The sequence below is a fragment of the Ceratotherium simum genome, chromosome 26 (assembly GCF_057802395.1).
Source record: "Ceratotherium simum simum isolate JZ-2026a chromosome 26, ASM5780239v1, whole genome shotgun sequence".
Classification (NCBI taxonomy): domain Eukaryota; kingdom Metazoa; phylum Chordata; class Mammalia; order Perissodactyla; family Rhinocerotidae; genus Ceratotherium; species Ceratotherium simum.
The window spans coordinates 19,310,295-19,321,294 of record NC_141925.1 but is presented as its reverse complement, the minus strand read 5'-3'; positions in this window follow the sequence as shown (position 1 = coordinate 19,321,294).

The following is an 11,000-nucleotide window of genomic DNA, read 5'->3' as shown; positions in this document are numbered from 1 at the left end:
CATTTTAGCTGGTACCTCAACTCTGTGTAGGAGTTTGTGAGGCAAGGGTGGTGGGGAGGAGGAAGAAGTGTGTCCTGGCAGAGAGAACAGCATGGGCAGGAGTCCAGGATGGCTGGGGAGTGGATGATTGGAGTGGCGCAGGGACGAGGGGGCAGGGGACAGCAGAGGACAGAGAGGCAGGCCAAGCCAGCATCAGAGGCCTCAAAAGTCTGCTTAGGGAGTTTGGACTTTATTCTAAAGCAATAGGGAGCTATGGAAAGATGTTAAGGAGGGGAGTGACATGGTCAAAAGAGTGCTCCCTCGGGGGCCAGCCCGGTGGTGTAGCAGTTAAGTTCTTGCACTCCGTTTCCGTGGCCCGGGGTTCGGCCCGGGGTTCACAGGTTCGGATCCTGGGAGCGGATCTACGCACTGCTTGTCAAGACATGATGTGGTGGCATTCCATATATAAAGTAGAGGAGGATGGGCACGGATGTTAGCCCAGGGCCAATCTTCCTCAGCAAAAAGACGAGGATTGGCAACGGATGTTAGCTCAGAGCTGATCTTCCTCACAAAAAAAATAGTGCTCCCTCACTTTTTTTTTCTTTTTTAGGGTTTTACTGTAGTTACCACATGAAAATAGTCAGGAAACAAAATAAGGTAACAAATATGAAGATATTCAACTTGTCAAATTTCACAGAATGTTTACAGATGTGTTTCCTGATCTGTATGCTTTTTCTGACATTCTTGTGGGTATTCATTTTTATTAGTAATTTTAATTACAAAATAACATGTAGATATAATAACAGAAATTCTTATTAATTTAAAGAATTTTGTTACAACGTTAGTTATAGTTATTATATCAGAAAATACAGAAAAGAAGAATATAAAATCATCCCTAGGCTCACCGACAAGAGATAACCAGCATCTCTCCCTGTGCACACAGTCACAGACCCATAAACATCCTATCAACATGGCATCAATCCACATGTAACAAATTTTGCAATCTACTTTTTCCACTTAACAAATCTCATCATTTTCCACATCATTAAGCATGTTATTCAAAAACTTCATATGGGAATGTTCATGTGGAATTATATTTATTGTGTGTTTTTTATTCCTCAAGTGATAATTCGTAATGCAGAAACCCCAGAAAAAAAGAAAAGCACAAAACAGAAGTCTGTTGTAACCAGGTAAACATTTTAAAAAGAGAAGGCACTTGCAATCTTTCACTTTCTATGCATCCGTTTATTTCCAAAAACTCATTTTTTTAATAAATGGAAAGAAAAACACATTTTTCTTAGAAATAAACATGGTACATATCATTTTGTAGCCTGCTTTTCATTTAGCAATATGTTGTGAACATTTTTCCACATTGGATCAATATTTCTATGTGGAGCTGGAAGCCCCGTTGGATGTCTGCCCTGCACTTTCATTTTATTGAGGTCAGACTTAGCAAACCTCTCTCATTGTTCTCACTCACCTCAGGAGCTCTTACTGCTAAGAAAGGTAATCTGCCTAGTTCTTAGGCCTGAACTAAGTAGAAAAAAACTCCCCTTTGTTGTAAGTGGCATCTTAAGAACTCCAAGATGGATGCGTTGTTCCCTCAGCCCTGCCTAATGTTAAGGATCTCTGGGAATCTCCTGTGAAACCTTAATAACGCCCCTCCCAGAATAGTCAGTTTCTCCCTTCACTACATATCCATTTAGGTTCGTGCATTTCTCAATGCTACACATTATATTGTATGAAAGTTAGTTTTCTCTATTTCCTTAGTTAACACTATTTTAAAAAACATTTATGAACAACTTACTATACTTACTTACTATAAGACTGCTGTGAAGGTTGATGTACAATTAATCAAGTTATAGTCTCAACACTCATATAGCTTACAGATTAGTGGAGGATATAGTGAAGTACAGACAAACATAATGCTGGGTAATAAGCATTTCATTAGGTATTGAATATGGGGTATTATGGCAGGACAGAGAGGAGCATCAACTCTATGGGGGGCAGGTGGGATAGGGGTAGTCATGGGAAGCTTCCTGGAAGAAGAGACAGCTAAGCTAATTTTTTTATCATTAAAGTTTAAAGTCAGATTTCTGCCCCCATCACCCTATTGAGGCTGCCACTGCTCCTCGCAAAGTCACTAACAACTCTACAATCGCCTCTCTTCAACCCAGTGGCCTCTCTTTGATCTGCATGCTACACGATTTCTCTGCTAGACTTGATACTGCCCATTGCCCACTACTTCATTCATTCATTCATTTATCAAATATTTATTATGTGCTGATGATGGGGATACAATGGCGGGTCCTTTCCTTTTGTGACAGCATCTCTCCTGATTCCACACCTGTGTCCATTCCTCCTCGTTCTCCCTCATGAATTCATTCTCTCTCCCTCCCTCAGCCCAGGGCCCTCCCTCCCATGCTCTCCCCAGCAAACTCAGTTACTCCATTGACTTTGAGAAGCTACTGATGACTCACAAATCTTGACCTCGAAATCTAACTTTTCATGCAGTCTCCAAAAGCATAATTCCAGTTGCTTCCTGGACATTTTATACAGAAAAAACTTATTGTGTGTCTACTGTGTGCCAAGCACCGTGCTAATCACTGGAACGAGAAGGATGAACAAAACAAATTCCCTCCTCTCAAGAAGCTCACAGTCAAGCGGAAAAGTTAAATCTGAGTATCTTCAGGCACACTAAGCACACATCCAAACATGTATATCTCTGTCCATTCTGGAATATGTGACGTCTGGTCTCTGACAGGGCTTATGTGATAACACTGCACAACCCCAGGGGGTGACATTCACATAGTCTACAATGTGACTAAGACCCTCTGCAGTTGAACAGTACACAACCTACACAACCTTACGTGGCAGCTTCCACTGACTCCATGAGGGGCTGAAAACGTAACAGGCTGGAACCAACCGTCAGCCCTGATGGCTCACTTGGTGGTTTCCCTGGTGGTCATTCTCTGCCGGGTCAAGGGGTTGGACAGGGATTATGTTTCCCCACTTTGATCATAGAGTCCTTTAGGAGCAGAGTTCTGAAAATACCAATCTTGTCCCGATAAGAAAAGAGAATCAAAGCCCTGGTGTTGAGGAACCCAATATTTAATCTTCCCTCTTTTTGTGAGGGTCCCAAGCAGATGTAAGTTACTGAGATAAAAGAATTTCTTCCCTTCACAATCTAGACCCAAGGTTGCAAATGTGTGTGTGTGGGGAGCCTATGTCACTTGTGTCTTGTGTGACTTGCAGAGATATTCTGAATTCAGCTGCCAACTAATTCCATGTAAAAATCCAGATGTTCAGCTTCTTTTGAAAAAACTGCATGGGGGGCACCACTGAGCCCACCTTCCCATTCGGCAACCATCAGCTGGAGGTGAGGCACAGCGGCCCCTTGAGACAGGAACCTGCTTTCCAGCCCTTTTCAGCCCCACCCCTGCCTAGTGGCTCCTTGACCCGCCTGGCCTCCCTCGGTCACCTGCCTGACCCCTGTAGTCAGTCACATTAACTTCAATTTAAAAAATTCTTTTCCCCCAGAAATGACGTACTAATTATTTTATTCATTTGCAGAGTCTATTAATTTATTGAATTTTCTAGTGACAACAAGTCTTGGCTATAGAATAAAAACTGGAAACCTGCAACAGAACAGATTCCAAGAGCTATTTTTCTCATTGCACACAACCAATTAGTCCTGAGGAAGCCCCCTCCTTCACGTCCCCCCCAAAAGCCACCCAGCGATGAATACATTTTCACAAATCATCTCTGATCTACCTTGAAATGAGCTCAGAGATCTCCCAGAGCCTGTATAATTAGTTGTATCTCGGAGGCAGGGCTCCCCTGCGGAGGGATCAGGCCATTTTAAATTAACCCTTTGTGACCTGAGCAGACATTGATGAAGAGGGAATGCAACTCATAAGCGAGTACACGGAAAGAATAGCAATTCCAAGCAACAAGACACAGCATTTTCCTCCAAAAAAGTAGCAGATGTTTTAAAAAATACCAGTGAAGGAACAGAGCTGGCACTCCTGTTTCTTGCTTTGGGCAGTGTAAACTGGTTTACCTTTAAGGAAAGGTGATTTAGAGGCACGTTTCAAGAGAAATAGTTTTTAGGTTCCTAATTCTCCGTGTTGGAAGCACAGTTTTCTAGCACCTCCACTCACCAGTAGCTAACAGAACATACAGATGGGATGCCATTGACATGTCAGGAGCTTCGAGGAATTTCTGCCCAGTGCAGCATGGACAGGACCAGATGAAAGGAGTTCTTTGAGGTCTGATATGGGATTACGCTTCTTGGAGAGGTGGTGTGTTGGGGAATGATGGGGAGAATCTGGTAGAACTTCCCCCACCCTATGTCCCCTAAGTCAGAGAGGTGTGGGCTCCAGGCACCAGCAGGTTGAGAGTCTAGGCTCCTGTCCCCTTCCTGGAGGCCTCAGGAGGCCCTAAAAGAGCCTGCAGGACAGGTTTCCTTGGGCCATGACCAACCTGGTGGACTCAACCCCATGGATTCCACCAGGGGAAGTCATCCTCCTGCACCCCATGGAGAAGGGGCAGATCAATAGGCCCGAATAAGTAACTGATTTTCCCTGTCTGTCCCCACACACACTTGGGCAAACCCACCTACATAAGTAGCTGGTTTTCACACAGAATAAAAAACAAAACAAAAATAAAAAACACACTGCGCCCTTCAGCAGCGGGCCCACCCTCAGGTGAGCAGTGGGACCACCTCTCAGGTCCTGGTGGATCTTCCTGAACCTAAACCTCCTCCTCCTCCCACCCCGCCTGACACCGCCTCCACAGCCCAGAGATTCTCTGCTTCCAGAGTGACTTTTCCAAAAGGCAAATCTGATTGTGTCATCACCCCTTCCCACTCCACCCTCAAAGAAACCCTCCAGGCTCCCCTTGCTCTTAAGATGAAGCCTGGGCCCTTAACTATGACCCAGCCAACTCTTCTGACCTCGTCTGGTACCGCTTCCCAACCCCCACCCTCCACCTCCACCCCCCAACTTCTCCTGCCCACACTCCAACCACAGGAGCGGTTTTCCTTCCGATTCTTCAAATAGTTCAGGCTTCCTCCCACCGCAAAGCTTTGCACTCCCTCTGCCTCGCATGCTTTTCCGCCCTCACCCATTTGGGGTTGCTTAACCCCTGTTCATCCTTCAGATCACAGCTCACACACCACCTCCTCCAGGAAGCACCCCCGGACCTCCCTCCCTGCTCCCAGTTACACACTCTCAGTTTGTTTGCATTTATTAGTACGATTATTGGATTAACGTCTGACTACTACCTTATAGATTATAAATTCCATGAAAGCAAAGACTATGTCTGTTCTCCTCACCCTTGTAGCCCCAGCACCCAGAACAATGTCATTGAATGTATTTTCAAAGTATAATTCACGGGAAGATGAAGCTTAGAACACAGCCTCCCTAGTTGAGGCGGGGATGGGAGGGTGGATTTAAAAACCCAAACTCAGAACTTCGTAGCCAAACCAACTCTCTACTGGTGATTGATAGAGTAAAACCCTCTGATTGCATGTCCATGTTTAGTGAGATCTTGTATATTCGTGGAAAAACCTCTGCCTTCCCTTACCCCTGTGTTATACACACTGTACTTCTGGGTCCGAGGTGTGCCATGGAGAGACGCTGGGTTTTGTTCTAGTGACTGTGACAAAGTCCCGAGCAGGGGCTCCCAGAGACTCATATCCTTCCATTATCCCTAAGCTCCCCGCCCCCACACACAGAGAAGCTTCTGGATCCTTAAACTTGGCCACTGACTGGTAGCCTTTCAGTTTTCTTCCCTTTTGCTCTTTGACTACGAACCTGGAGGTCCTTATAAAAATCCAGGCAAATGTGAGAAGGAGCACGAGGCGTCACAAATAGTCTGCAGTTAGAAGAAGGGCAGCTCTCTACAGAGTCAGGGGAAGTTAATTTACTGCCAAGCAAAAGAAAGAAAGAAGAGGAAGAGGAAAAGGAGGAAGGTAGAAGGGAGGAGGAAGGAAGGGAAGGAGAAAAACCTTGTTAAAATCTCTGATCTGCCATCTCAACAAGATCCAACAAGTCTTTTTAATCTATGAAACAGGGACGAGTGGTCACAATGAGAAATTAATTCCGGATTAGGAAGGATTATCTAAGGATGAAAAACAATAGTTAATTTAGAAGCCACTTTGGAGGAGGTCACAGGACAGAATCAGCAAAATGGAAATAAACTTGAGGAAACTAGCTCCCCTCTCCCACTAAACTCAGAGGAATTGGTAAAATGATAAAAAGGAGAGGAAACAAAAACAAATAGTAGAAATCTCAAAAGGAGCAGACACACCATCAAATAATAGAAGAAAAATTTTGGATCTAAATAAAGATAATAGTTTAAAAATGGGAGACTGGACTTTTGTTTATGCAAATAAAATCCACACATAGAAATATTGGAGCAAGAAAAAATTTTTTAAATTCCTATAAGTAAGTATCCAAGGAGAAATATCATGTTGGCTTCAGACTTGCATTCTACAACACTAAATGGCAGGAAATACTGGAGCATCATTTACAAAACACTAAAGTAAAGAGTCGTGACCAAAGGATTCCGTATCCAGCCAAGTTGTCATTTGGGGAGAATCACCAGAAGGATTTTCTCAAACATGCAAACCCATATCCTGAATAAAATACTTGAAAACCTGTGCCAGACAAATGAAAAAGCAATCAGAAGTAAATACTCAAGAATGAGGGAACAAGGACGTGTTGTGTCTACTGAAGCCAGTTAAACAGAATAGAGATAATAACGCTAAAATATTGTTTTAGTATGGATACAAGAATACAGTTTTTTTAATATCATTTTAAAAGTGATAGAGTCAAATTCACAAAGTCTGGGGCAGGGGAAATTCCAACATGAAATTTCTCATCTTCCACAAAAAGGAGCACCCCAAAATTGCAGTTCTGTAATTGATTTTGATAGCTTAATAAAGATTTAAGAATTTCTTTTTTCTCCCTAAAGCCCCAGTACATAGTTGTATATTCAAATTGTAAGTCCTAGTTCTTCTGTGTGAGCTGCCACCACAGCATGGCTACTGACAGACAAGTGGTGTGGTTCTACACCCAGGAACCAAACCCGGGCCGCCAAAGTGGAGCGCACCAAACTTTAACCACTAGGCCATCAGGGCTGGCTCAGATTTAAGAATTTTTTAAAATCTTTAAGGTAATTACTAATAGAATTAAAATCAAGGTGCATACCTTCCAAGTTTTCACAAAAGGTAACAGAAGTCAAAACAATTTGTAGAGAAAAAAATAAAATTAAAAAGAAAAATAGAGGAAACTTGAACAAAAAGATGACAAAACCCAAGTGGGGTCACCAGTTGGAAAATGGCTACTGCAATAGTCACAAAACAGTCCGTGAGGGCCTGCACTGTGGTGGTGGCAGGAGGCATGGAGCCAGGGCCATGTTTGAGGACTATTTGAGAAATAGCAGCTGCTGACTTGATGGCCAATTGGACATGAGGGTGGGGATTGAAAGAGAGGGAAGAAATTGAGCATCCCAGGTTCATAGCCTGAGTGACCAGAAGGACGGTGGTGCCACCAACTGAAAAAGAACACTCAGAAAAAGTATCAGTACAGCTTTGGACATTTTAATCTGATGTGCCCGAGACATCTCAGTGGATCTGTGGAGTAGGCTGTTTAGATATGTGGCCTGGGCAACAGAATTTTCACTGCAGTAGGAGAATAGGGTCCACCCTGCCAAGATTTTCACCAACTACTATACCTGGAGGGATTTTCCAGCTCAACACTTTATGAAGACCACAAAATGATTTATTTAGAATTATATAGCCCCCACTAAGGAATGGGAACTATATACATTTCACTCCAAATGAAGGAATAACTAGAAACAACAAAGTATGAGTGATTTACACCCGCAGTTCTGATTTTAGTTTCTATAAAGGAAATAGTAAGGACTCTGACAGCATACTCAGTCCCAGGCTTATTTCAATTCTGGCTCTACCACTTATTAGCTATTGTGCCTCGGTTTCCTCATTGATACAATGGGGACATTATTATACCCATGTCCTTGGGTTGTTATGAGGATTAATCCATGTTAAAGGCTCATACGGTGTCTGGGCACTCAATATTACCATTTGTTGTTATTATTGAGGTCCAATCTAGATTCTAATTGTTGCATCATCCAAGTTTTCTTTATCCTCAATTTCACTGTTTAAGGTGGGTGCCACTTTTGTTTTTAATTCAGACCTTATTGCTATTTGCAACACATTCTTGTTTATTGCCATGCGCTTGCTTAAAGGTCTGATTAAGTACCAAGATTATTAATGGTATTGTAAGGCGGCATTACCTCCCTCCAACAGGATCCCAGAAAGTTTCAATAAATACTAAACATACTTGAGTTAAAAATGTGTGTGTCTGTATATGTTGTTTTCTACTTACTTCCCCCAAATTACTAGACTGTTGAGTTCAAAACCTGACACCAGTAAGGCTACCCTCCAAGAAGTTCTATGGAATGCTACTGTTTGCTCTACCCTTTAATCTGCAAATGACTCTACCAGTTTACAGCTTCAAGACATCACTCCCTAGTCTTTAGGTTGTGTTCTGGTCAACTCTTCTGCCACACAGAAGCAATGTTCACAGACTGGGGTTGGATGAGACACTTCTCAATGCGACCTGGGCTGACAATGAACTTCCCCCATTGGACACGACTGCTGACGCCCACTGGGCTTCCTTACGTGTTTTCTGACCTTACAGTGATGACAACCAGCAGGACAGAAGTAGAGCTGTGGTTTCATTATCTCTTGGTCTCTCACACTTGCAGGAGAAAGGATGGTCTTGTGCTGTGCCCAAGACATTCTCCCCAACACAAACCCAGAATATCCCTGTGATTCATGGCACTAGCCTTTCCATGTGCAATCCCACTCTTTATTCTCTACATAAGCTTCTCCAAAATTTCACTCCACTCCCTCTCTCAAGGTGAGGCAGGCAAGCCCACATTTCACTCCGCTCATAGTTAACATTTTCTTCATTGCGTTTTTTTTTTTTTGTGTGTGTGAGGAAGATCAGTCCTGAGCTAACATCCATGCTAATCCTCCTCTTTTTTTGCTGAGGAAGACTGGCTCTGAGCTAACATCTATTGCCAATCCTCCTCCTTTTTTTTCCCCCGCCAAAGCCCCAGTAGATAGTTGTATGTCATAGTTGCACATCCTTCTAGTTGCTGTATGTGGGACGAGGCCTCAGCATGGCCGGAGAAGCGGTGCGGCGGTGCACACCCGGATCCGAACCGGGGCCACCAGTAGCGGAACGCGCACACTTAACTGCTAAGCCACGGGGCCAGCCCTCTTCATTGCTTATTGCTGGCAGCCAGGAGTGGTGTCCACACAATGTAACATGACCTGGGCCTTCTGCTCCACATGGGTGAAATCCAGCTGTGTTCTTGGTTTACTTCACTGTTTTTTTTTCTTTTTTTCTCTCCTTTTTTTTTGAGGAAGATTGGCTCTGAGCTAACATGTGTTACCAATCGTCCTCTTTATTTTTTTTCCCCTTTTTTCTCCCCAAAGCCCCGGTAGATAGCTGTATGTGACGGTTGTACATCCTTCTAGTTGCTCTGTGTGGGACGCCACCTCAGCATGGCTTGATGAGCAGTGTGTAGGCGCACACCCAGGATCTGAACCTGCGAACCCTGGGCCGCTGAAGCGGAGCGCACGAACTTAACTGCTATGCTACTGGGCCAGCCCCTCACTTTACTCTTATGATCAGAAAAAAACACTCCAGTATTCCTTCTCATTATCTCATTTGAGTCCTCAAGTATCTTTCCAATCAAGTCTTGTCCTCTCAAACCCACTTAGTATACAGTCATGCGTTGCTTAATGATAGGGATACGCTCTGAGAAATGCGTCATTAGGCAATTTCGTCATCGTGCAAACATCATAGAGTGTACTTACACAAACCTACATGGTATAGCCTGCTACACACCTAGACCATATGGTACTCATCTTATGGGACCACCATGGTGCATGCAGTCCATCGTTGACAGAAACGTTGTGTGGCACATGACTGTACATTACACTTCTACCCATATGAGAAGCACAGCGTTCCTCAAGTGACATAACCAAATCATCCGACCTTTACAAACCCTGTTAAAAGCAAAATGCTTTCTCTACTCACAATACTTCTGACATCGAATGTGTGAGTTTTCCAAGCAATTCTCCAATTCTCTGTGGACACTAACTGGGTGTCCTACAATTTAATTCAATTCTGGCACTAACTTCCCAGAGTCAGTGCAGACCCCACAGGTTAAGTAAAGGCTCAGTCCCACAAGACCGCCCTGTTTCAGATGCCAGTCACAAGCAGTGGGTTCCCAGGTTACCCACTACTCTGTCCAAGTTGGCTACAAATTGGCCGTGCCCACAACTCCCTCCTCAGATTCGATAATTTGCTATAATGGCTCACAGACCCAAGGAAACACTTTAGTTACTAATTCCAGTTTCTCACAAAGGATACAAATGGGGGCCGGCCCCATGGCTTAGCGGTCAAGTGCACGCGCTCCGCTACTGGCGGCCTGGGTTCGGATCCCCAGCGCACACCGACGCACTGCTTCTCCGGCCATACTGAGGCGGCGTCCCACATACAGCAACTAGAAGGATGTGCAACCATGACATACAACTATCTACTGGGGCTTTGGGGGAAAAAAAAGGAGGAGAATTGGCAATAGATGTTAGCTCAGAGCTGGTCTTCCTCAGCAAAAAGAGGAGGATTAGCATGGATGTTGGCTCAGGGCTGATCTTCCTCACACACACACCAAAAAAAAAAAAAAAAAAACAATAATAATAATAAGATCTTAGATTCCTTTTTATTAGTTTTCTTTTTTAGCTAAAATTCACCGAGCACTCAAAGAATTAAAAATAGAGATGCCCTATGATCCAGCCATCCCACTACTGGGAATCTATCCAACGCACCTGAAATCAACAATCCAAAGAGGCTTATGCACCCCTATGTTCATTGCAGCATTATTCACCATAGCCAAGAAGTGGAAGCAACCTA